This window comes from Monodelphis domestica, chromosome 5 (genome assembly GCF_027887165.1).
Source record: "Monodelphis domestica isolate mMonDom1 chromosome 5, mMonDom1.pri, whole genome shotgun sequence".
In the NCBI taxonomy this organism is placed as follows: domain Eukaryota; kingdom Metazoa; phylum Chordata; class Mammalia; order Didelphimorphia; family Didelphidae; genus Monodelphis; species Monodelphis domestica.
The window spans coordinates 242,365,611-242,389,328 of NC_077231.1; the positions used below are offsets into that span (position 1 = coordinate 242,365,611).

General features: G+C 34.0%; 1 protein-coding gene and 1 long non-coding RNA gene across 4 annotated transcripts in view; one reads left to right on the forward strand and one right to left on the reverse strand.

Moving 5' to 3' along the window:
* The window catches only part of LOC103099060 (uncharacterized), a 36,511-nt gene extending 20,826 nt beyond the window's left edge, over nucleotides 1–15,685 (forward strand). The window contains exon 3 of the long non-coding RNA XR_001625117.2: nucleotides 15,359–15,685. This is a non-coding gene — a long non-coding RNA (uncharacterized LOC103099060). The remainder of the gene's footprint in view (nucleotides 1–15,358) is intronic.
* The window catches only part of ADARB2 (adenosine deaminase RNA specific B2 (inactive)), a 693,422-nt gene that overhangs the window by 657,224 nt on the left and 12,480 nt on the right, over nucleotides 1–23,718 (reverse strand). The window lies entirely within an intron of this gene.

Sequence of the window (23,718 nt, forward strand, 5' to 3'; positions counted from 1 at the left end):
ACCAGAATTGTTTGTTATCCAGTATAGATGTTTTCCCTCCCCGTGTTTATTTAGATTCAGTCTAACACTTAATCAAACCTAACCCCAGTTTTTTTCTTCATTTGCACCTTAGACATTAACTTCTTTACTGCTGCATTTCAACATTTCTTTTTTATGGTATTGGAGGAGGTAAGAAGGGAGGTCTAGAAATGAAGAGTATGTATGTGTCTTTTAACTATGCATTAAACATATTTCCATTTTCTTGGTTTCTTTCTCCCTTAGAATTTGTTTGTCTAATGCTTTGCTAGCTCTCTGGACTTTTTTTTTTTTTGCTTGTGATCCTTTAGTCACTTCAGCCTCTGTACTTTCTTTTCTTATGTGCTTTTTATCTCAATCATTTTAGGTAGAGACCTAGCCTTCACAACCTTTCTCAATAGGGAAAATGAAGTTTCTTGGTTGATAAAGGTACTCACAAAGGTTTAATAACCTGATTTAGTGATACCTGACCAGCCTCTTGATTCATCAAAGCATTTCCCCCCACATCCTTGCATAAAAAGAATGATCCATTGGATAGGAATAGAATGTAAGAACAATAAGTAAAGATGAGCCAATGGACTTTGGCCAAGCTTAATTAAAGTTTTCTAGACCACCACCAACTACACCTTTGGTCATAAGAGTGGCAACAAGAGTGGGAAAGAGTCTTATAACAACTGTCAATATTCCTTGACTAATTCCCATTTCTATTTGGCTGTTGGATTTGACTGATGATGCAGAGGGTATTACTAAGAAATAGAGCCCTTTCCACTATAGGCATATCAGAAGTCAGGCTTTTGTCTCTACAAAAATTCCTCTCTTCCCACAAAGAAGGAATGAGATCAGGCTAGTCATGCAGATTAGTAGCTGCCTCCATGGTGTGATTTCAGTCTGGAATGGTCACTGACACAAAATAAAATGAAATAAAATGAGTTTTATCTTTCTCTCAACTGTTTAAAGTTGTTTCTGATTATAAGAAGTTTATAATGCAAATACCTCTGTCATAGGTAACATATCAACTTAAATTTATAATAAAAAATAAAAATAAATTGACATAGCACTTTAAACCTAGGTAGGGAACATATCAACATCCCTTTCAGATTTCATGCTCATTGTCAGTGCCTCACGTTGTCCCCCACCTGTTTGTACCTGGGAATGGTCATATGCCCTACTTGTAAGCAAAGTGGCACATGCTTGGGGAGGAGGGTCTTGCCTCTTTTGCTAATGCTAGCCTATCAAAATGGGCTTTATCTCATTACAAAAGTTGTTTTATAAAAAGCTGACCCACCTTGAAATTTTGCTGATCTCTTAGGATCAGCCTGAATGTGTTTCTACCCTGACATATTTTAATAGGCTTTTAATTATTTTTGTCCTGAGTTTTGCCTCATTAATCAGAGTAAAAGCTGAAAAGGGAAAGTATGTTTTTTTTTCTTTCACCACATATATATGTATGTATGAATAAGTAAGAGGCACTGCCCTCTCAGGACTACTGATCACCCCAATTATTAGATATGAACCCCAAATAAAGCACTAAGTGTTAAGCAAGCTAGTAGGTCCTGGGGAAATCATCCAGAAATAAGTGCTACAGGGTTCTTAGAGTGCATGGAATCAGATAGAGTTAATCAGCTAAATGTTTTGAAAGGGATGAATTTGGAGTAGCACTGCCCCTAAGGGAAAAAAAAGAGGGGGGGAGGAAAAATAGAAAGAAATGAATGAAACAATCATTTCTCTTCATGTGCTTCTGATGTACCTAAGATTTATTTGAACTAAAAAGGATCAGCCCTATATTAGCAGATATTGTGAATCTGATTGTGAATGTCTTTGTGTGTTACAGGTGCTAAATGGAGGCTAACTTATTTTCCTATTTAGATCCTGTGTCTAGTGGTTTATTGATCATCTCCGTGGGGTACTCATTTGGTCTGCTCACCCACAGACCCTGCAGCACATAAATCAAGCAGGGTTTATAAATAACAAAAGATTGCTTTGATCAGGATCAGCTGATAAATTACTCCCTGCCCAGAGATAAAGAAAGATGGTTTTAGTCATGTAAAAATTGTAAATATGTCTTTCCCCTGTCTCTCTTGTTGTTCTCCTGCCAAATATATCTTCATAAAAAAATAAAAAGTAGAAAGGGATTATTTATTTTCCTTCCCACCCAGCCTAACTTTTTGGGTGCATTGGCCCTCATTCACGTAATTTGTGTTTGTGTTTGGGCATGCCAACAAGTAGAGCTAAGGGGGAAAACCCTTGGTCTCAGGCTATGGGCTTGCTTTCTCCATTTCTCAGGCTATCTCAGAAGCAGGCTCTGAAACTATGGAGCACCTTGTGATGCTCAGTGGGGAGGGAATGGCTTGCCCCTCTTCCCCAGCCACTTCATCTGGACTACAGCTGTCAAAGGAAAAGGTACCTCTGAGGGAGATGAGGGAGAGGAAACTGGAGCTGATGCCTCAGAAGCCTTGGTTCCTTCAGGCTCCCAGACTCTATGCTTACCAGGAGGACTGAGATCCATGTGCCCCTATCTGACCCTTTACCTCCATCAGATGATTACCTCAGCAGCTCAGCTGTGTTATTAAGACATTTCAGCGTGAAATTTGTTTTTCCTCACTGAACTTTAAGCAGAATTTCAAGTGCCAAGTCTCCAAAGCCAAGTGGGGCTATTAAGAGATAATTACTAATTATGCTAATTTGAGAAGTTGCTGCTATTTCTTTCCCTGGTCATTTTCATCTGTTCCTCTCATGAGAGAACATTTAGTGTTAATAACCTTTTCCTCCTAAGTGTTTGGTGGAGGACACACTATGTCCTTAAACCTGGACATACACACCAGTTAATCAAGAAATGGGCCAATTTTAAGAACTCTTTTAGAGAAGCTTGCAGTCCCCCCAAATTAATAACTATGTTAATGTTTACTTGTGATGTGTTATTTTTTCTATTTTTTCTTTCTCATTACAATACCCTGTCATAAGAGAGTTAATTATCTTTCAAGTATAGACTCTGATGTTATTGCTCTCAACTTTACATGTAGAAGAGTAGTCAATAATAATTCTGAATGAAAGTAATGAAATACAATCTTGACACTCTTTTAGGTCTTCCTCCAGAATTTTTTAGTTTGACAAATGTGTCATTCCTTCCCTCAAGGAGTTTACAATTTACCCGAAAAATGAGATAAGCCTACAGTGAATATGAAGACGTTTTTTAACAAGTAGATTTTAGAGTGTTATGTGAAATTAACATATAAAGCCACCTGAGTTTTGGTTGGGTCAATGAAAATTGGATCCCTGGGAAGAGCTTTTGATAGATACATCAAAATAAAAATCAAAAGATGAATCACTACATGTGAAAAAATTGCTTATGTGCATACTTGTTCAAAATAGATGCTATTTTAAATGTATAATTCTCAGCTAGGAGATTTAAGGGCTTTGATTTCCAATTGTCTTCAAATGAATGTCTGATCCATATCTATGAAAAACAAGCTTCATCAATACAACTGTAAAAAATAATGACTTCATGAAGGTTTAAAAAGAATTGACTAGGTTATAGTTGTCAAAATATGTGCATAGAAATTAGCTTATAAAAACAAATTATTTTTACCTTTAAATGCCAAACTAAGGAAAAAAGATAGCAATCTATATATTCATTATTTCTTTACTCCCTCAAATCACCAAATTTAGATGTGTTTTTTATTATGAAAAAGTTTCATTGACATTGGACTCAATTATTATGAAAATGTACATGTCCATGTCCTTGTGGCAACAGATGTTCACACAACTTGAAAATAATTAATCTATTCAACCTAGTGATCTACTGGGGGAAAACATTAAAAATGCTTTTTTCCCAATAAATTATTATTTGATTTTATATCATTCATCTTATAATTTCCTTATTCAATGGAACTTTGTTTAAAATATGTTTAAGGGGGAGCAACTATCCTATTATTATTATTTTATGTTTGATGTTGATTAAATTACAAACAGACACAATGGGTTCTCTTCTATAGGCTTACTGAAAGCTTCTTTGGAACAGCTTCAGTCACAGATAGGATGACAAGATGATAATGTGTTCAACCCTCTTCTCAACTTATATTTTTAAATTTCTAATAAAGTCTCCATATTTTCAGAGCATTCAATTTGACATCATTTCTGTATCTTGAGTACTTGCTATAGTGACATTTATTGAAAACATTTCTCTTAAATTTTTATGGGTCAACGTTGTTTCCTGAAAATTGTGAACAATAGTTTTTGTCTGTGATAATGCTGGGTTGGGAGTGAAGAATTAGTTAAATTGCTTATTTTACCATGGAAAGCAGTTTTTCATCATCTAAAATGGAAAAAGTTGGGGGACAGCATCCTAAAATTTCTAAAAAAGAATAAGATTTTAGTTTTTGGACCATTACTTAAAGACAGGAAGGTTAAATGTGTTAGAACTTTTTATACTATAAGCAAGGTTTAACCTACAAGTTGTTAGATTCTTAGAATGTCTGCTTTTCCAGGGTTTTTGTGGAATACCTTAGAAGAAAAATTTATGTGCTTTATTAGCAGTATCATTTAGGGAAATGGGGGAGAAATGCTTTATATAAAATTACAGTCCATGCTCTGCTTCAAGAAAGAAGTTACTTTCATGGTGTAGAAGCATGAGACTCAGATTCCTAAGAATTTATTAAAAGCATTTGAGCGGATAAAGATGGCCACATTTATCTAGAATGTACTTGGTTTATTATATAATGCCATAAAGTTGAGTCCCCTTTTACTTGTTAATTTTGAGAGCTCCAGAAAAGAATTTTTTTTCATTTTCAAGAGACTTTGACCTTTCATATTTATTTCTGTGGTTTTGATAATATCTGACTGCAACATATTTTTCATGACCAACTTTTCTCCCAAGTCACTTGTTACTGCATCAGGCTTTGTGATAAACTGAATTAGTTCTTTTGAAGTTTTGTTTTTAAGTTTTATAACTTTTATAACTTCAGGAAACGTTGTTTCCTGAAAATTGTGAACAATAGTTTTTGTCTGTGATAATACTCTAATTCAGAACAGTTTTAAGTGTTGAAAACTTGAGGATATTTTGAGAACTGTATTTGTTGTATGAAAGCAGCTAGGGTGGCTCAGTGCATAGATGATTGGGCTTGGAGTTAGGAAGACTTGACTTCAAATTCAGTTTCAGACAATTACTAAGGCTGTGTGTTTCTGTGCAGTCATTTAACCTCTTTTTGCCTTAATCCACTGGACAAAGAAATAGCAAATTATTCTAGTATCTTCGCCAAGAAAATATTTGAGTCATGAAGAGTCAGACATGAATGAATGGTTAAACAGCAAATTCATACTGTGCAGATTTCTTATCTCTTTGTTAATGAAGATACTGGTATGGAATGATGGCCAAGTGACTGTATCTCTCAAGGCATTCTGTAGGTGCTACTTTTATTTTAGCCTTTGGTGATGTCCTTCACAGTTTCTACAGAGATGTTGCCTTTGTAAAATTGAGAAGCACTAACATGTAGTGAAAAAAAAAAGTGCCAAGAGAGACCTGAATTTAAATCCTCCCTTTGACATTGACTAGCTGTGTGATTACTGGCAAGTAACTTTACCTATTTGACCTTCAGTTTCCTAATCAGCAAAATGAGAATTTTACATCAAAAGGGCTATTCACATGAAAACCTAAGCAGTAAAAATTTGAGACACTTCAGCAATTTAACACTATTCATATATACCAAGAATGTCCTCTAAAACCTATATGATGAGCAATAATCTTGGTTTTGTTTGAATATTTTGAGATAGCTCTTCCTGTTGAGTCTTCCTGTTTGACTTGTTTTGTCCTGTTCCATTTTGTCCTCATTGAATAAAGCCTGACTGCCTTTTTTCACTTTAGAGCTAATGTCCATATCTCTGCCCTCTGGGGTCAATTTGAACAACTGCATTTTCTTTTCCTGGGACAGCCCTTCAATTATTTAGAGACTAGTGTAATGGCCCCTTCCAGTCCCTACCTTGTACCTTTTCCAGACTATACAACCACATTTCTTTGAACTGATCCTTATATGATATGATCTTTAAGCCTTTTACTATCTTGGTCACCTTACTCTCCATTTTGTAAATTATCTTCTTAAAATGTGGTATCCAGAACAGATGAGAAATGATAAAAAGTAATATTCTGTAGATAAGAAGTAATGTTCTTTATAAACCTTAAAATTCGACATCGGTATCATTATTGTTCTAGAGCAAGTCATTTTGTTTCATTTTTAAAAGCCATATAGAGGAAAAACATTATTTTAAGATAAAATAGGAAGCTTAAGATAAAACTGTTTATGGCAGGCATATGAAAATAATGTTTTCGTTATCCCCTCAGCAAGTACCTTCCAATTCATTTTTTAAAAATTCATTTCTCTAGTTTTTATTCCATGAATTATGCCAGGTTCTTCAAATGTCATACAATCATATCCAATCATGTCTTATGGAATGACACCATTTGTGGTTTCCTTGATAAAGATACTAGAGTGGTTTTGCCATTTCATTCTTCAGCTCACTTTTATAGATGAGGAAACTGAGGCAAACAGGGTTAAGTGACTTGCCCAGGGTCACAAAACTAGTTAAGTGTCTGGAGTTTAACTTAGAAGATGAATCTTTCTGACCCAAGTCCCAGCATTCTAGTTGCCATTCTTCCTCGCTGCCCTAGGTAGTATTTAGCTTTGAACATATTTCATTTTAAATAGAATAATTGTATGTTTTTGAATGAACATTCATAAGATACAAGAACAGACTCAAAATAACAGCTGGAAAAAATTCCCTTTTTCTGGAATATTTTTAATCACCAAAAAATGGGGCAAAGAACTAGCTATTTACAAACATATCTTTTGTATATAAAAAGCTAGACAAAACATAAACACAAAGCACCTCAGATATTCTATTTAAATTAAAAAACAAGAACAAAACCATACCCCTCACCTTGCCTAGGGAAAGTCTTTTTTTATTCCCTAAAGAAAATATTTCATTTGTTGAAATCGTATTGTATTTCCCAAATCAAATATCTAAGCCCAATTATTCAAAATCACTTAGTTTACCAGCCAAGTGGAAAATGTTAAGGGGATCATAATAAATAACCAAGACACCTGAGGCAATACTTGTGCTCCTCCTGTTTAGAGCAAGCGTGGGGTACATCTGGTTGGACTGCAACAGTGATGCTTACCTTTTCTCCAATTGCCAAGTCCCATCGGTGGGCCACCATTTGGGATCCTGGCCTAAAATTCCGGAAAAGGCACAAACCAGCACCAGCTTGAAAAGAACAATATTAAGCTTGGGAATTTAGTCCAAAATAGCATCTGGTTTAGTCTCTCAGCTCTTATATTTGGAAGGGAATCTCTCCAACCTCTAAATCAGTAATTCTACATTAATCTACAATTCCCCCAATTTTCTTAGTATGTAGGAAAATATACCTGTGAATGAGGCTGGATTACCAGACGTGATTGTAATCACATAACCATGAGAAGCGTGCCTCTTCCCAAAAGAGATGTATAACATGGAATGGTGGAAAGAATGTTGAAAGAGGATTCAAACTTTTGATAACTTATAGAAGTCACGGCAGGCATTCATCAGGCTGAATTCTCTTAAGGCAGCAGGAAGCAAAGCCAACAGCAGAAAAGTTGTGAAAGTCACATCTCTCAGAAAAGGACCCTCACAGTTATTATTCTTTTCTTTGACAATAGACATAATAATTGCTAGCAGCTAGGTTGCCCAGTGGATAGGTTGAATGACCTAAAGTTAGAAAGACTAATCTCCCTGAATTTAAATCCAGCCTCAGACATTAGTTGTGCACTTCATCTTGTTTACCTCAGTTTCCTAATTTATAAAATGAAAGGAAGGAAATAGCCAACCCCTCCAATATCTCAGCCAAGAAAATCCAAATGAGATCACAAAGAGTCAGACACAACTTTAAAAAAGACTGAAAAACAACTCAAAACATTTATATAGAGAGCCTTATGATTTGTAGTATACTTTATACATTTCAATCTCATTTTATCTCTATAACAACCCAAAGAGGTGTATATAATTATTATCTCTATCTTACAGATGAAGAAAGTTAAGAAAGGTTAAGCGATTTCCCCAGAGTCACATTGCAAGTGATTGAAACAGAATTTGAACTCAGATTATGTATAACTGCTGTACCATTGCTCTAAGCATTAAATAACCTACCTGCCTGTTTATTAGGGTTGATGATTATTACACTATCTGTTAAAGATGCAAATATTTCTGCATCAAAAATACAAACTTCAGCCAACCAATTCAATTTAACAGACACTTATTAAGTTGAGCAAATAGCTAATGTACTATGCAAGGAGTTGGAGATACAAATAATCAACAAGACCATGCAGAAGTTTTGGTGTCATCATGCATGTAGTTTCTGTCTCACAATATTCTCAACATGTCTGTTTCCTTTTGAAACGGTCAAAAGCCATTTCAGAAACCTTCAGAAACTCTGAATATTAAGCTTTTCTGATCTCTCTAGGCACTAGTAATCTCTTTTTCTTCTCTGAACTCCAATAACATTTTTATCTGTAGATTCTTTGTTATACTTCCACATTTTGCTTTTTAGTTATTTTCTGCATCTTTTCTCCATCACTAGATTATATGCTCCCTTGGGACAGAGATGTATGTCTTATTTTCTTTTATATTCTCTATTGATGTTATTTAGTCATTTCAATTGTGTTTGACTCTTCAGGATCCCAATCTAAATTTTCTTGGCAAAGATATTGGCATAGTTTGCCATTTCCTTCTCTACCTTATTTTACATATGAGTAAACTGAAGCAAAGAGGGTTAAGTGACTTGCCCAGAGATACATAGCTAATTAGAGCATGATGCTGCATTTGAACTCAGGAAGATAAGGCTTCATGACTTCAGACCTGGCATTTTATTCACTGGGCCACTTAGCTACAGTATACTCTCTAAGACCTAACAAATACCTCATACTTGGGAAAATCTTAAAATTTTCATAAATATTTTATTATATTGGTAATATAATTTTACAGATAACTTTGAGTACATGATATATTGTGTAATGAAGTTGCTTTGTTTTGTTCATTTTACATATGAGAAAATTGAGGCTAAGTGAGAGAATTTGGTTATTGATCCAGGGTCACAAAATTGCATCTGATATAGTATTTGAATCCAAGTTTTCTTGATTTCAGTTCCTCTGCTCTATTTAATGGGGTATGCTATCTCTATATTATACCATTTCCCCCCATGGTTTGAATAGAAATTCTAATACTTCTTGAAAGAATTAATACATACAAAGCCATATAACTTGATTATCCAAAATATAAAATAGTAGCTATGACATGTTTTGAACAAAATTGGGCTCAAATGCTTACTCTACTTCCCATTGCCTGGATGACCTTGGACAAGTAGTTTTATTTATTTTTCTCATCAATTTTATTAACTAAACTAAAATAAGAGGATTGGTCTAGATTGGCCTGTAAAGCATTTTCCCCTAAATTTACATTGAACAATCATCCTAAAAGAATAAAAATTCATGTCCTTCAGACTGACGCATATCTAAGTTAGAAAAGATTGTTTTATGTATCATTGTATTATTTGTTCTAATTTCCCCTCTTCTTTTTGACTGTCTTAGTTCCAAGAGATCAAAAGGAGGAATAAAAACTCTTTTAGAACAAAAAGTAGAGGCAAAAATGATTTTATACATATTTATAACTCTAATGTTGGTATCAGGAGGACTCATCTTCATGAGTTCAAATCCAGTCTCATACTCAAATCCTGTTTGGCTCAGTTTCTTCTTCTGTAAAATGAGCCAGAAAAGTAAATAGTTAGTCACTCTTAGTATCTCTGTGCAGGAAACCCCAAAATGGGGTCATAAAAATTTGTTTGCGACTGAAATGACTGTAAAACAACAACAACAACATAGAATGATAAAAGGGTCCTTGGAAGCCCTTCTCATGAAGACCAAAAATAAACAAACTCCTGTACCATCTAGTTTTCAATGCTTAAAATATTATACTGTTTGAGATTCATTAGTTTCAACAAGGAGATCATCTCTGGTTATTCCTCTAGAAGACATAATGCCCTTATTGGTAATAAGAGTTTATTATGAATTAGACTATTAGGTGCTTTCAGCTGTCAGCTAACATGTCTCTGTGTGTAGTGATGGATGTGGGGGACAGGAGCATTCACTGTCTATAGAAAAGTTGAGAGAATACATGGCAAGTCCATTTGGAGATACTTAGGGAAATGTTGAAGCATGAGTTTCTGAGCCAACTGAGGAACCTACCAAAGAAAATGAAAAAATATTGAAAGGGGAAGTTGCAATGTGCCCAAGTCCAACTTACATTTCTTTTGTTGATAATTGGATTAAAGAATGTGTGTCTACTTCAGTTTATATAGCAGCACAGATGTAAAGTATACTTTATAAAAGAAAATCTCATAAAATAGTATTAGATATTTTAAAGGGAACAATAGACAGGCTTCTCTCCCTTAAAGAGAATTACTGAGAATCTTGAGGGATCATTCAAAAAGTCTCATATCCACACCCATGATATCCTTGGGATCTATTAGAATATGACTTGTATTGTCTCCTTTAAATGAAGATAATAAATGATACTAAGCAACATGAGAAGCAAACAAGAGAATCATTAAAGGATATTCCCCCCCCCAAATTATGACCTAATGAAAAAATAAATGATAGGGAGATTGGGCTAAAGAGTGGGAGAGTAATGGACAAATATATAAGAAAAAGTGTAAAATGCAATCAAAATACATAATATATGGCACCATTAGTCTGTAATTATTCAAAGATGCACATTATTACTAGAATACTTGCATAGCCCGAGTTGAGTAAGGGATGAGTTTTAGAAGAGATGACTTTTCAGAAATACTCTGAGGAAAGCCTTTGGTTTTGGGGCAAAAAAGACAAGGGAGAGAAAGAAAGGCATTCCAAATGAGAGATTGGGAGAGTGAAAGCTTGGAGACAAAGGCAAATGATTCACATGCAATGGCTCTAATGCAAGTGTTTTCTATTAATAAATACATGTCATTCCCATGAGGCTATGCTTACACAGCATTTGAAAACCATAAGTCATCTCCATACCTTGGTGGAAAAGTCCAGGAGAGCTTACATAGAGGCTAACATTTCCCCATGTTGAGGTTTTTGAGATTGTGGACAAGAATTGTACAGACTTAGAAAGCATGCTGGTGGAGGAAGCACTTCCATTAATGAGAACATTAAGTCATTGAAATGAATAGGAAATATTGTGAAATGCTTAGGAATATGAGACTTGTAAATATATTCATTTTCTGTTTTTTTAATGATGCTCAAAAACCATGATGAAGCACAATGTGCTTTTTCCAGATTTTCTAACAAAGTACTGAAGGGCTAATATGAACATCAACTCCTTTACAGAACTCCTTTGAGGCAAAAAAAGGAGAAAGGAATATATTAGTAAAAGGATGGTAGAGAGAAAATGAAAAATAAAAACACCACCTTTCTCCATTACTGCCTAAAGTAATATGTGTTATTTCTTAAACCCTTACCTTCTGTGTTAAAATTAATACTGTGTATTGGTTTTAAGGTAGAAGAATAGTGAGGGCTAGGCAATGGGAGTTAAGTGACTTGCTCAGGGTCACACATTTAGGAAGCATCTGAGGCAAGATTTGAACTTAAGACCTTTCATCTACTAGGCCTGGCTCTCAATCCACTGAACCACCCATCTGCCCCACAGAAGTATCTATGTTATTATAGGCAATGTTAGAGAGCAGCTAAGTGGCTCAGGAATAGACCACCAGGCTTGGGGTTGGAAGGACTTGGGTTTAAATCTGGCCTCAGACACTTCCTGTTACCTTGAGCAAGTCACTTAACAGCAAATACAAGCCCTTACTGCTCTTTTGTCTTGGAATCAATATTTAGTATGAATTCTAAGAAAGTGAGGTTTTTTCTTTAAGATACTATTAGAATATTCTTAGACATGCTATTCTTTAGAACATTTAAATCTGCTTTTAAATTATCCATGCTTTTCAATAAATATTGACCTATTGAATATAATGGTAATGATCTCTAATACATGAAAATTTTCTGAAAAAATATTCATTTCTATGAATCATGGAAATTTAAATAATTAATTTTTCACTATTATGATTTTTTAAAGCCAGTTTTGAAGTACAGAGTATTAGCAACATCTCAACTCTTTCCAAAGGCCTTAATTAAATGTGCCATTTATATGAAGGAAGATTTCCTCCTTTTGTTTTATTTATCTAGATATTAATGTTGGTATAGAAAGCTAGATAGTGTTGGTATGTTTCTAGTGTTTCCCTGACCACAAACTCAAATTTCTTCTTCAGCTAAGTATTCTTTTTTCCTAAGCATTAAGTGGAGAAATAATATTTTATTGTGTCAGAAAAAAAAGTGATTTCCAAAATCTCCCACCAGTAAACTTGACTTTTAGACAAAAGGAGAACATTAGTTGTTACTCCCTCTTCATTCAATTTATCTGGAGTCCTCTTAGAAAGGCTACTGCCACTTAAAATGATAAATATTTTATTGTAAAAGGAATAATTAGATTTGTGCAAATACATACATATGTTGGGGGAAATTACACCAATTGTTAAGTAAAAGTAGATTCCCCTTTTAATTGGGACCATACAGAGATCAAACAAACATGTAGGAGACATGAGTTCAAGTCAATGAAATTAATTTCTGTATTTAGATTATGTAAATGTTTCATTATTTTTGTAGTCCTGTTGTCATGTCATTTTTTTTAAACCTTTACCTTCTGTCTTGGAGTCAATACTTTGTATTGGCTCCAAGGCAGAAAAGTGGTAAGGGCTAGCAATGGGAGTCAAGTGACTTGCCCAGGGTCACACAGCTGGAAAGTATCTGAGGTCAGATTTGAACCTAGGGCCTCCCATCTCTAGGCCTGGCTCTCAATCCACTGAGCTACCCAGCTGCCCCCTGTCATGTCATTATTCTATGGAAAGAACAACCAACTTATATAAAGGAAAACCATTTGGACCTGGTTTCCCAGCTTTGTTGCCTACCAGCTGTGTGACCTTGGGTAATTACTTCCGGACTCCAATTTCCTTATCTATATATATAGTGAGGTAGTTGGACTAGAGGCTCTCTTGGGTTTGTTTCACCTACATATCTTTCCTCTTATTTCTTTATCTCATGTTTCTGGAGAGAGAGAGAGATAGAGAGACAGAGAGAGAGAGAGACAGAGAAACAGAGAGAGAGAGAGAAAGAGAGGGAGAGGGAGAGAAAGAGAGAGAGACAGAGACAGAGGTAGACAGAGACAAAGACAGAGACAGAGAAAATAAGGAAAAGGGAAGGAAGGAAGGAAAAAAGGAAAGAAGGAAGGGATGAAGGGAGGGAGGAAGGAAGGAAGGAAGGAAGGAAGGAAAGGAAAGAAATATACAAATCAAAACTTTCTAAATGTTTTGTATTTTCAGTCATCTTTCCAAAGTACTCGTACCAATTCTTTCTTTCTACCCACAACCCCCACCCACTTTGGGAATCATTTGAAGCAACTGAATTTGACTTATTATAAGATTAAAATTTTAAATGCTATAAGTCCATAGCTTCTTCACATCATCATGGTACAGTAAAATGAACTGAGTACTAACTTAAAAATAAGAGGACTTAGTCCAAATCCCTTCTTTGCCACTTCTCCCATTGTGATCTCCAGCAAGTCATTGACATGTTTAGGGGTTTATTTTCCTCATCTCTAAAGTGAGGAGGCTTAGATCAGTTGACCTTTAAGGTCCATTGTTACTCCAAATATATAACTCAGGGATTTATTGGTTCAATTGATGATCTCTGATGGTATGGACCTCACTCCCTACCTCCTGCTTATTAGATGGCCTTCAGAGAATTGCTGGGTTCAAAAATCCATCACTGCACTGCCCTCCAAGGGGATGAGCCTTCTTAATGTAGCTAGGCTGATCCTTAGACAGTAGGCATACAGTCTTCTACCTGGTTCTTAGTCTTCTCAACAAATCATTAAATTTAAAAAAAAATAAGTTTTTTTTAATCCCCCATACATGTTTTCACAGAAATCCACTTATTTATTTAACAACAAAGTATTTAGGATTTTAAGTGGCAGTAGTCAAACTATGAATATTCCAGGTGAATTGAATAGAGAAAGGGTAAAACAATTAATGACTTCCTTTTCTGTTTCAGTCAAAAATACTAGGGTTCTTTCTCTCTACACGTGGGGATTGAAATATTTTGTACATTTAGTTTGGTGAAGCATTCACTAAAAAGAAGATTTGGGGTATTTGGCACATAGGATTTAATATGGTAATGAGTAAAGAAAGGGAGATAAGGAAGGGTTCTGAGTTTCAACATTCTAAATCTTGGGTTTTCTTCAGCTTGAAGATTGAAATTGAGACTAAAACAGAATGCGAAACAAGGAACATTCATTTATTACAAATTTTATTTGCTCTCCCATTCTCAAGAATTTGATAACATTTATCCAAATCAGATATATCTCCTTCATATGAATTACAGAAAATTCAAATGTACCCATTATTTGTAAGCCAATAATCAAAATTTGGTCTTCTTGATATTTAAATTTTAAAATATAGTAAAATTAGAATATCTTTATAAAGCTTCTTAGATAGTTAAAGAAATAGTTTTATGGAGTTTAAGGTGAGGAAACATTATAGGCATATTTCATTTGGTCCTCACAATAACAATATGAGGTAGGTGCTATCATGGTTCCCTTTTACCAGATGAGGAAACACAGGTTTGGAGGACAGGTCCATAGTCTCTTGGACAAAATCAAATCTTCCTAACTGTGTACAACACTAACTACTATACCATGATGCTTCTTTAAAGGAAGAAAATGGAGCTGATAAAAAAGTAAAATACTACTTGTACCAAATAAAATATAAAAAACACTGAATTTATATACGTTAACTTCATTCTAGGGGCTTTGGAATTTTTAAAAATCAAAATAAGCTTAACAAAATATCATTCAAGAAGTTATTTACTGTAATATTTAAATTATTACTATAATTTTATTAGTGATATAAGAAATATCAATTATTAAAATATGATGGAAAAAAGGTGAATAAAAATTAAGTTAATACCATATGGTTTTCATTCTAAAAATCATGTAGGGTAGGCAGGATAGCAATATGTAAGTGTACCTGAAAGAAAAAGACCAAACAAAATCTTCATGACAGTGAAAAATATTAAAAGATAAAAAGATTTTAGAAATACACTTAAATACATATGTGTAGAGAATATGGATTCATATTACTAGAACCATTTTCTTAGTACTCGTGTTTTTATATTCCATATATGAATATTGATATGTCATTTTCCAAAATATTCTCTCCATTTTTATATTCTAGATTGAAGATACTAAACAGATCGAGTTGGAGAGGACTTCAAGTAAATTCCTATGCCAACCTGCTGCATATGCTGTATTTTTGTGGGGTAGGCTCCTTGAATAAAAATATGGTGTTCACAAAATCTGACATTTTCTGATGCTCTCAATTTATGTCATTTTCTTTTTAAACCTCTGACTCTTTCAGGATCAGTTGGTTTAAGGTGCAAGATATACTGCCTGCCTTTTTGTTATGGAAGGGAATCAAACTTGTTCAGATTAATATAGTTGTGAGTTAAACAATAAACATCATAAATTGACAATTTGCTTGAATTTCAATTTTGGCTTTCTGTTGCAATCATAAAAATGCATAATTTTAGTAAGTATTTGAATATATTTGTGTTTTTGAGTTGGAAAATATGATTCTTAGGATCATGGATTTGCAGCTAGAAGGAGATTATGAGCCATTTTTGTCCAACGTACTCTTTTACAAATGGGTAACATGTTCAAAGAGAAGGAATGAAATCCATTTTAGGGAATAAATAGCAGAACAAGGATTCATACCTTTCTTACATGAACAGCTCCAAGCCATGTTGTTTCTATTCTCATAATTATGCTTAATTGCTCCTGACCAGGGACCTTATACACTCTGCCCCAGTACCTCCTCTCTGTTCTCTGATGGATGAAGTTTCACATCATCTGACTTAGAACCAGTCCTTCGTTTCATTTTATTGGCTGCCAATGTAAAACCATGAGCATCTGGAATGTCCCCATTTGCCACCTCCAACTGTGAACTTAAGTATATGTGCCATCTTCTTCCATTGGAATGAAACTTCTTTGAATTCAGAGTCTATTTTTTACTTGCATTCATATCCTTGATACTTAACATAGTGCCCAGAACATAGTGAAATTCAATAAATGCATGTTCTCTGGATAGTCAAATATAAGGAAAACTATCAACATAATTGATAATATCAATAACAAAATGATAAAAAACAACATATGATTATATAAATATATGTAGAAAAAGCCTTTGACAAAATGCAACACTGATTCCAAACACTTGAAAGCAAAGATAAGGATGGATTCTTTTTCTTAAAATGAAATGGAGCACTACCTAAAAGCCTCTATAACAGAGAGATGCTAGAAGTCTTTCCAATAAGATCAGATATGAAACAAGGATGCTTATTACTACCGATAGTATTTAGGACAGTATCAGAAATGCTAGCAATAGCAATAAGAGAAGAAAAAGAAATTGAAGGAATCAAAATGGTCAGAGGTAATAAATTATCTCTATTTGCTGATGATCTGATAGTATATTTGGAAAAATCTAGAATTTCAACTCAAAAGTTAATTGAAACTATAAATAATCTTGGCAAAGTATCAGTATATAAAATAAATTCAAATAAATCATTGGCATTTTCATGTATTACTGAAAAAGTCCTGTAAGAAGAGTTAGCAAGAAATGCTCCATTTAAAATAAACAGAGATAGAATAAAATACCTGGGAGTTTATCTGCCAAAACAAATCCAGGAACTAAATGAATACAATTATGAAGCATTTTTATACAAATAAAGTCATATCTAAATAATTTGAGAAATATTAATTGTTCGAAGATGGGCAAAGACAATATAATTGAAATAACTATAATAAGTTAGAAAAATAATAAAATTCATTTGGGAGAATAAAAGATCAATAATATCAAATGAATTAATGATAAAAAATAAAAGGAAGATGTAGCATTACCAGATTTTAAATTGTATTATAACATAATACTTATCGAAATCTGGTACTGGCTAAGAAATAGAAAGATAGGTCAGTAAAACAAAACAGACACATAAGAAACATAGGCAAAAGATTATAATAATCTTGTATTTGACAAAATCATAGGTCCAGATTTTGGGGAAAAGAAATCACTTTATGGTAAAAATTGCTGGTGTAGCTGGAAACTAGTTTGGCAGAAACTAAGTATAGACCAATGTCTTACACCATTCATGAAGAAAAGATCAAAATGGAAACAAGATCTAGGCACAAAAGGAAATACCAAAAGTAAATTAGATGAACAGGGGATATACTACCTATAAGATCTGTGGATAATAGAAGAATTTATGAATCAACAAGAAATGGAGAGTATTGTGAAATGTAAAATGAATAATTTTGAGCATGTTAAATTGAATAGTTCTTGTATAAATAGAATACATGCTCCAGGATTATAAGGGAAATAGAAAATTGGAGAAAAATTATAGTCAGCCACTAAAATAGATATCATATATTTAATATGTGGAGAACTTTGTCAAATTTATGAGTTGGAGCGATCCCCAATTAATAAATGAGCAAAAGATATGAACAGATAATTTTGGATGAAGCAACTAAAGCCATACACAGATATATGGAAAAAAAATGATTTAAATCACTACAGATTAGAGAAAGGCAAACCAAAACAACACTGAGATATCACTTTGTACCATCAGACTGTCTAAAATGACAAAAGAGCAAAGTAACAAATATTGGAGGGTATATGGACAAAATGAGGATACTATACACTGTTAGTAGAGCTACGAACTCATCTAACTGTATTGGAGAACAATATGGAATTATAGCCAGAAAGTTGTAAAACTGTGTATACCCTTTGACCCAGAATGCCATTAGTAGATCTGTTTCCCAAGGAGATCAGAAAAAGAGAAAAAGAACCCATATGTTCCAAAATATTTATAACAATTGTCTTTGTGGTGGCAAAAAATTGGACATCAAAGAGATGCCCATTGTTTGGGGAATGGATGAACAAATTATGGTATATGATTGTGATAGAATACTACTGTGTCATAAGAAACAATGAAGAGATGGATTAAAAAATAACTTGGAAAGAACTATACGAGAAAATGAACAGTGAAATGAATAGAACCAGAAGGACTTTACACAGTCTCAGAATAAATGCTTGAAGAATAAATTGTGAATGTCCTATATAAAAGTGAACAGAAAGACATATTATATGTACATGTTGACCACCTTGATATCTTTTGTGAAATGGAGAAGGTGGAGAGGGGCTGGGACATTTGTGGACAAATATTATGTAGATATGAAGAAAAGTAAGGTAAACATATAGGAGATTTGTGCTCTCATTTGTGTATTATCTTTTCTTGGGCAGATAGAAAAGCTCATTTTATTTGTTTTTGTTAAATTTGGAATTAAAAATAAATGCTTTCTCTCTCCTATCTATCTCTGTCTCCCTTTCTTTCTTCTTGTCTCTCCTGTCTATCTGTTTCTCTCCTCAGTAGTGCCATGAATAGAGAACTAATTTGAAGCCTGAAAGATCTGAAATAAAAATTCAGCCTTAGCCATTTACTAGTTTTGTACTCCTAGACAAGTCACTTAACCAATCTGCCCTAGGTTCCTGTTCTTTAAAATAGGAATAAATAATAGCACCTGTCTCTAGAAGTTGTTGTGAAGATAAAATGAGATGATATTTATAGACTACTTTGAAAACCTTAAAGCACTATATAAATTCCAGCTATCATAGTCATCATCATAATTCTTGTGCTAAACCCATCATTCTTTCCACTGTATCAATAAACTCATTTAAAAAAAAGTAAAATAAAAACATCAAATGCAAGAGAAGGTTAATGAAAAGAGTTCCTATAAAAAGGAAGTAGTATACTTATTATGTTTCTGGCATTCCTATTTATAAAATCTCAAAATTTTCTGAATATCATAACAATTGGCATATTTTAGAGATTATATACTCATCATGTTATAAATAATATTAATTATAACTAACAAATCAAGATTATAATTTAAACATTGAAATGAAACACTGTCTGCATGATCTTGGGTAAATCATTTAAATTCTTGGGATCTTTGGTCCTAAATCTGAAATGCTAGAATTCTTATGCTCCTACTATATAATTTTGTAAAGGATTTCTCTCCCTGTAAAGGATATCTAAATCTACATAATTCACTTTGAGTCAGAAGACCTATATTCAGATTTTTTATTTCCTTTTGCCTCTTGTAACCTCTAGCTGTTTTCAAGGCTCAGCTCTGATATCACTTCCATTGGAAAGCCTCCTCTCGTTTTCCTACTGGGAACCACCGAGAAAACTGTAAAGTTCTAATAAAAATGTTTTTAAATCCATAAAATAAAATTCACAGAATTACACAGGAAACTAAAAGTTTATAAAAATGAAGTTGTATTTTTCCCATCCAAATCTGTGGACCCCTTTGGGTCTATCCATAGACCAGTTAGGAGGTGTGGAGGCTTTGCTACAAAGATATCATATCACCACTGTTGTTTTTATAACATTTTGTCACAAGAGAGAAAAATGAAAAATGAAGAACAAATGACACTGAAAATCTTCTTACATGATCACATAAAAAAAAAAACCAACAACTTACCAGCAAACAATCCAGAAAAAAAATTCCTAGGGATTATTTCATCAAATCACAGGCCTATAAAATCCCAAGGATACACTCAACTTGCCAGAGAAACTATCAAAATAATTGTCTGAGCTTTTCATCTGATGAATATGCTTTTAAAGTGACAGAAACAGAATTATAATTTAATCTACATTATTTTTAAAAAAAAGTTTCTGGGAGAAAAGCTGTTTAGGGAAATACACATAATACACTGATCCACATTTGGATGAGATGATGCTCTTTGGAAATGAATCAGATGAATCCATTTAAAGACATATTCCATTATGGTTACTTTATTGATGGCCTTAAAATATGATTCAGTTTACAGAAATTTTCTACATATATTATTGCCATGAAATTTGATTGCCTTAGATATTTGTCATATCAAATTATGACATCTTTAAAAACTACTTGAAGTTACTAAAATATTCTTTTCTAAAATACTTCTCTAACATTTCTTATTGTACACTTGTAGAGGACTGAAAATGTGGTAGTCAGTCAGTCATCCAGATTTTATTAAACACTTATTATGTGCCCAAAACTGTCTTAAGCAAAAGAGATAAAAAGGAAAAATAAATGCTTATTGATTGTGGATGGAATGATTGACTGATTATTTTTACCTCAAGCTATTATCTATGCTTCTGTATCTTGCTGCATCTTACTAGAATACTGGGCTATAGATATTTCATTTATGACATTTAGAGATCAGTACCAATATCTTTTTAAATTTAAATAGATTTATTTATGTTTGTTAATTAAAATATTCAATGAACTCTCTGCTTACTAACATCTTCACATTTACATAAAGAGACAATATGCTGTAATAGTAAGTCAGCCCCAGAGTCATGAAGACCCACCTTTGACACATACTGTCTTTTTGAACTTGACCCAGAAATCTGGACAAATAGCCAATGCCTGTATATAATGTATATGCATGAGTATGTGTATATGGTGTATATGTGTATGTACATGTGAAAATTCTTATGCATATATCTATAGCTATATCTATATCTTTATTTTTTCAAAAGACTCCTTGGATGTATATTATCTTCATTTTAGAGATAAGAACATTCATCCCTAAACTCAGTCAAATAATGAATGTTTGATCTAGAATCTGAACCCAGGCTATCTAAGTTCCAGTCTCAACATGCACCATTATATCATGATGTATCTTATGTAAACTTCAGGAGTTTTTGTGCAAAATATACCAAATACAAATATATATATATATATATATATATATACACACACATATATATATATATATATGTGCTTTTTGTCAAATGATTCCTTCTCTAATGGAGGGAGAAGAAGGGACAGAGTTAACGGGATAATTGAATGTAACAAATTAATACATTAAAATGTGAAAAAAGCCAAATTTTTCACTGGCAAGATGACTGCAGCAGAAATGGTGGCATCCTTTTCTAATATCCAAAGTGCTCAAAGACCCTGTGACCAGATACATAGGTTTAAGGGAAGAATAGACTCAGGGGGATATGGCTTGCTTTTTTATTGTAGTTCATTTTGCCCTCATTCTCTCTTGTTTCAGTGATGGGTAATCTGCCACAATCCTGGCAAAGCTTCTGCCTCACTGGGCAGTGAAGAAAAGCTTTGGCTGAGTGATAAAAGAAGTCTAGAGGTCTCAGACTTAAAGTGGAGTTTCCTAGATTCTCAAGTCTGAGCTTCATAGAATGGCTTAACTTGTCAAAAAAAGAAAAAAAAAAGAAAAATGCAGAAAAAGAAAGATTTCATTAATTTTATTGTTTAGTATGGATGATATATTCTTTTATTGTTATTAAGATCATATCTTTATATGTGCCTATGTACATTATCCCATTTTTTTACCTGGTTAAAGTATCTTTCCTAGCCTCTGGAAATCCTATTTATGAGATTCTCTGTGATGAGGTGAATCTAGAAATGCCTCAATAGTCAGAAAGATCTGATTCAGGACTTTCCTCGTACACCTGCTAGCTGTATGATCATGGACAGAATTACTTAACTGCTAAGTGGTTAAGTAAAAACTATACTAACCATTCTCTATTACTAAAAATTAGAGATGAATGTCAGTTCTCCATTTCTAGAGGGAGTTTTCTATGCTGGGAGTTCACCACACACAAATTACATTTCAGACCCGAACTAAACAAACACAAGATCTTCTGTTCCCTTGACTAATTTTTGAATCTCTAGATTCATATTCTGAAATGATGAAGTGATTCTTCAATAACTGAATGGGAAGATCAAGCACCAAACATGGTGCTAATAACCTAGGAGAGAGAAGAAGAAAACAATTTCCCAAAAAAGCTACATGAGTTAACCTTTTTAATGAGGATTTAGGGCACCAAATCTGAAAAGGTCTTTATTGACCTACCCCAGATGGTGGCATCAGTTCACAAAATTAAAGAGCTATAGAAGGAATGGTGGGAAGCCCCCTGATATCTCCATACATTGAGTCAGTTCCAAGTAAATGGGCATCTGTCCTATTTTCGAAGATATCCAAGAAAGGGGATCCTATATACTCAGCTGGAAAAATGAAGTAGAAATGTCAAGTAGTGTTTCTGCAAGGCTGTCAGTAATTTAACTTATGTTATTTGACCGGACTTCAATGTATCTGTTACACAAAAACTTCTTTGTCTATAGATTTTTGAATACCCCAAAAGAATTTAAAAATACCTTAAATAGGAGGTGAGCATTGAATTTTTCCAAGGCAAGTAAAATCATTATACTCAGAGTGCTTAGGAAGAAGAACAGGGGCTGATGATGTTCTCTAAACCTTTTGGGAGGCAAAAAGTGAGGCCCATTTTAGTGTTATAGAAAACCCAAATATCCCACTGTCAGTGGAAACTGTGAACACTGTCTCAATACCATCTCATTCTGTTAATTGACAGAACTGGAGGCAAAGGAAATATCTAGGGCACAATTATGGAAAGGTACCCTGTAGCCAAGGGGGTTCAACAGTTAGACTCAAGCCTGAGCTCAGGAAGATTCATCTTTGTGAGTTCAAGTCCAGCCCCAGACACTTACTATATGTATGACTCTGGTCAAGTAATTTAACTCCATTTGCCTCAGTTTCCTTATTTATAAAAATAAGCTGGGGAAGGAAATGGCAATCCAAACCAGTATTTTTCTTTTGCCAAGAAAACCCCAAAAGGAAGCATCAGAAATGACTGAATAGTAACAATACTAACTCATATAGCGATGCGAACTGAAGCACAGACTCAGTGGGCACTCAGTGAAGCACAGACTCCCTTCCCCCAAAGAGGAGTTCCACCTTGAAGCACCATGACAAAAGTGGGCTTTACCAAGACCCCTGTCTCTCTTTTTCTAAACAGTATGAAAAACAAGAGATATCAAGTACCTGAAAGATTAAAAGCAGTCTTTATTAAACAAGGACATACATGTACATGGGAATCAAAAGTTCAAAAACTAAAAAGCTCCAAATTCTTAGCTGGCCAGCAGCTATACTTATAATTCTTAAAAATACAGAGCCAGGAAAGGGGCTGATACAGGAAGGCATCTGGAGTGGTCTGAGCAGAGAGGTTCCAGGAACAGAAGTGATGGATTGCCAGGTGCAAAGAGGAACAAAGACATCTTTGGTACATATTTTCAAGGTACAATAACTCATTCTTTAGCAGGATGGCAAGGATGAACTTATCAGTTCCTATACTTAAAAAATACAATAAGGTGTAGAACAGCAACCCCAGCAGGGGTCTTGCCAAGGTTAAATGGAATAATGAATAATATTGAAATGATTCAATCAGAGATAATGAATCAGGGTCCAAGGATAGAAGTTTTGTCATCAATACCAGATCTGAAACTGGAAACAGCAAGTCTGAGACCTGAAAGGTGTAGGGACTTTTGGCTAGCTCATAAGACTGTGAGTCCTGGTATGGAAGAACCAAAGTTAATCTGACTACAATGGCCACGCTATCCAGGTTGTAATTTTCAGACAGTTTGTTTCCGGAGATTATACTAGGT